Source organism: Xiphophorus couchianus, chromosome 13 (assembly GCF_001444195.1).
Source record: "Xiphophorus couchianus chromosome 13, X_couchianus-1.0, whole genome shotgun sequence".
Taxonomy (NCBI): Eukaryota; Metazoa; Chordata; class Actinopteri; order Cyprinodontiformes; family Poeciliidae; genus Xiphophorus; species Xiphophorus couchianus.
Window position 1 is genome coordinate 25,146,260 of NC_040240.1, and position 4,490 is coordinate 25,150,749.

A 4,490-nucleotide genomic window follows, 5' to 3' on the forward strand; every position below is an offset into this window, starting at 1 on the left:
CTACAAAACGCCTGGATGAACCTAGCCCCGCCTTTGAGACGTAGCTCCTCCCCCACTCAGCTCCTTCAGACTAACCAGTAGCAATTAGCAAACAGCTGGTGGAGCTGCTGCTCAGAGCAACGCTAGTAAAAACGTTAAAGGGTTAATAGAGGAGCCATGTTGGGAGGACTTCCTGGAGGCGGAGCTTCAGAAAGAACAGGAGCTTCTTAAAGAGACAGAGACCCAATTTCAAGGAATTAAATCAGGAAGTAAATTTTTTTTTTAAATAAAATTTTATATATACAGTATTTTTAACAATTAAAGGTAACATAGTAACTTGATCATGCTATACAATGACAATATGTGGCTGGAAGAGACACAGTGCTGCCCCTTTAAAATAGAAAAAGGAATTTCTGATGATGCATAAACAGAAAAGAGGCTCTGCTTTCATCTCCAGATCATTTTTCTGCTTCTGACAGGTGCCGACACCGCAGCTCTGGATATTTCTCCCAGTTCTCTGCCGCCTCCTCTCAGCAGCCTTTGTGTCAGATCCCCGATGGCTTCAACACGCATCCATTAGAGCTCTGGATGAGGCAGCGGCTCGCCTCGTGTCAAATGATAAACTGTCTTTGTGTAACGTCTGCTGGATGACAGCACCGTCTCCAAACAGAAGACAAAATACTGAGAAAATGTTGAGGTAATGCATGCCTGAACTTATTTCACTCACAAAGCATCAGGAAGAAAAAATGTGAACAGCATTAAATAAAGATGGCATCTTATTTTACGGTTCATCAGCTGCTATACAACATTTTTTAAGCGTCGTGTCAGATGGTACCAAAAGGTATCTGTAATTAAAATGGGTCAGCTGAAATCTTTCTATGCTAATCTGCCTGAAAGTACAAGCAGTTGTCTTTTTCTGGCTTTATCTCAGAATTATATTGATATTCCTGGTAGTTTCTTGTCCTCATTAGGATGAAAACAGATCTGGGTGGAGTTTGAAAGATTCTGTGACATTAAAAAACAAACTTCTCATCTGGATTTGAGCAATGAAATGGTTTTATTCTGACTGAATTCTGACCCGCCTCAAATATTTTACTACTTAGACAATGGAAAACTAACAAACGTGAACAATAAAGGACCAAAACACGTCGACTCTACAGTTTCCACAGCAGCGAATAACTGGAGGAATGTGGGAGTCAGATTTACTGATGGATGTTTAGTTATGGCAGATCAGATAAACCATCTCAGCCAGGAGCTCTGTGATTTACCTCTATCTGTTCCAGGTCTCTGCTCCGCTGAATGCTGGAGATTATGGTGTAGTGAAGCCAACAGAACCACCTGCAAAAAGCAGAGACCCGATCCTGAAGCTACCTAATCGGATCCGCTCAACTGCTTGGCTGCACCTGGAAACTCTGTTCATGAAGGTCATGATCAAATTCAGTGACAAAGGGCAACTTGGGGAGTCCAACTGTCACCAGAAACATGCCCAACTTACTGCCTACAATGCGGACCAGACTCTGACACCGGTCGAACAAAACGACCCGTATTCCTGAAGCGCCCCCCACAGGGACCCTGGCCCCAGTTCCTGACGGACGGGCCGAACACCAACTCCATAAAGCAACTGTTGGGTGAACTCCCATGGACCCTACGGGACCTTGCTGAGGGTGCAGAGCTGGTCCAGTCTTCCACAACCAGAACCAGAACCACACTGTTGTCCCTGAATCTGAAGCTTGCCCATTCGGCAGACCCTCCTCTCCAGAACCACGAATGGACCTGAAGAGTGTGATCCTCCTGTGGTGGGACCGCACTCTGCCCGGCGCATCAACGTGGGAATGACTTCAGAGTGGAAGAATGTTCACCTGCAGTGAATCAGTTCGCTGCTGAGCGGGAAGCATTTGGGATGAGGATCAGAACCTCCAAGTCTGAGGCCACGGTGATGCAGCTGAATGAAACTCGAAGCTCGGCGCCCCGGACCCGCAACAGACTGACTGAGTACTCCCAGTACCAGCAACACTAAAGGGCTCGGGGTCTTTGCTATGATGCAGCAACAGAGACTTGTAAAGTCCAAAAACACATAAATTTCCTGTAGTTGGTTTGGATCAAGGCCGTTCTGTATTCACACCAGAACAAATCCTACCAGAGTTCGTTTTGTAGCGGACGGCCTCATGAAGTGGGTCTCGATCTGGTTGTGTGTTGAGTGTACTCACACCTGCACAACGGGTTCGAACCAGCAGGGGAAGCAAAGTGTGAATCAATATAAGAAGAAACTACAATCTGGAGTACAACTGAAAAATAAAAGTTGAATTCAGAAACTTCCAAAATCCTGTTTTCTCCCAGAACCTGCTCCGTCTCTGCAGTCAACACCAACTCATGCATCTGTTCCTCTGCAGAGGTAAAGCCGCCTTCTGCAGACAGTTGGAGGAAGATAATTGATGCAATCATCTCAGGAGCTTAAGCAGGTCTTCTATGTTTCACAACTGCCAAAGAATCTGAGTAAATCCTCAGATTAGAACATTGCGGTGATGTTTGTTGATGGTAAATGTGCTGTCAGATGTTTTGTAGGATTCTAAGGGTTTAGGTTTATTTTCTAAACCATAATTCTGCCTTATTTAGTCCTCTCTCTTTGTGTAACTCTCCAGGGAAATTGTTGCAGGACGTCTCAGCAGGACGGTGAAAAACAGAAACTGCTCTCACCATCAACAAATCTGTGTCAGATTTAACATCTGCGTGCCGCTGCAGCTTTCATAGCGGTCTGACCGACCTTCAGCAGCACAGACTGAACTCCCCAGCGGCTCGCACAACAAATGGAGTGTTTTTTTAGCAGGAGACGAGGCCTTGAGAAAACACGCTCCCTGTGCACGCTGTCAGCTCTGAGAACACGCAGCGCTGTCAGTCCGTCTGAGGCAGAGCCTCCCGGGAGGGTCCGGAAGACCGCATCAGACTCAGATATGTGTCGAGAGCAGAGGTCAGAGGTCAGAGGGGTCTGCAGGGTCTCCACAGCAGGATGAGGTTTTCCCAGTGGGGACCGCTGCATACCGACACTGTTTGCTCCACAGATGAAGCCTTCGGAGTGTGGGAGGTTCTGGTGCTTCTTCAGAAACAACATGGAGCTGACAGCAGAGGTCGAAAGGAAAGGGAAAAGGAAGCGTTGAGATTTGGTGGAGGCAGAAAAAACTGTAAAAATGAGGCGACTTTAACCAGAACCAGGTGATCAGACGAAAAACTGAAACAAGTTGTAGTTCAGGATCTATTACAGGCAGAAGAAGAGGCACCAGGGGCATCGGGACAATGCTGGACCAAAGGCCCAACATTCCTGTGGATGATACTTTCAATGGCGGCGCCAATTCGAACATGGTAGCTGAGCCAGTCCAGGTCTCCATAGAGACGTTCCGGTGGGATAACGCTCCCTACCAACTGCTGCAGAAATGCCTCAGAAGTGGTTTGATTTGGCCTTCAAGTTCTCCAGAATCAATCATGGAGGCTCCACTTCCCAACTTCCAGAGCCAGAACCCACAGCGTGCCTTCAGCGGTCCAATGCGGTCCAGCAGCAGCCGGGTTTGGAGGCAGAGAGACTTTTAATAACTGAAATGTGTCCAGAAAGTTCTGGCTAATCAGTTAATAAGTTAGCTTATAACTCTGATGGATTTAAATGTTTTTTAAGTACAATAAAGTTCATTGTTTTGCAGTTTGTGACCCAACCTCGTACATTATACCAACACATTTCTGACTCCAGCCGGACCTCTTATTTGACCCGGTTCCTGTTTGATGATGGTTCTGATCTCCATGAGTCGGCTTTATAAGACCGATGTATTAACCAAAACAACTCAGAGTGACCTCCTGCAGGGAGACATTATTATTTCTGTCATAAAATAGCAGCTTATGAGTCAGTCGCAGATTTAAAGATTTAAAATCGTTGGTTGTGAATCTGATTGCAAAACGTTTCAAAGCAGAAACAGAAAAATTTGTTTTTCACCTGAAAGTTGAAACTGAGGTCAAACTTCATTGTTTCCATTTTGGTTATTTTGTTGTTACTTTTTGTTTTGCACATTGTTTCTGTTTTTTGTAAGTTTTCTAGGTATTTTGTGACATTTTTAAGTGTGACATTAGTTTAGTGCATTTTAAAATATTTTTTCAGTCTGTTGGTGTTTTAAAATATGTTGGGTTTTTTTCATTTTGGTCATTTTATTTTTGTCAGTCATGACAAAAGCCAGTCAATCTGGTGGGGCCCAGACCCGGTGGGGCCCAGTCTGGTGGGGCCCAGACCCGGTGGGGCCCAAGCCTGGTGGGGCAAAGACCCGGTGGGGCCCAGGCTGGTGGGGCCCCAGACCCGGTGGGGCCCAGGCTGGTGCTTGTCCAGTAATATGTCAAAGATTGCGATGCTTCATGGGTAAGTGAGTCATAAAGGATGAAGTCGTCCTTTTACCAGCAAAAGGACGAGTGTTTCTCCTCTTCGGCCAGGTGAGTCATCACCTCTGGTGGCAGATGTCCCACTCTGTCCCCACTGGTGTCCC

General features: G+C 46.1%; 1 long non-coding RNA gene across 1 annotated transcript; it reads left to right on the forward strand.

The window, feature by feature from the left end:
* The first annotated feature begins 207 nt into the window (after positions 1-207).
* LOC114156015 (uncharacterized) lies at positions 208-3,667 on the forward strand. Its single transcript, XR_003597883.1, has 2 exons — positions 208-676; positions 2,619-3,667. It is a non-coding gene; the product is annotated as an uncharacterized LOC114156015 (long non-coding RNA).
* Positions 3,668-4,490: the final 823 nt, after the last annotated feature.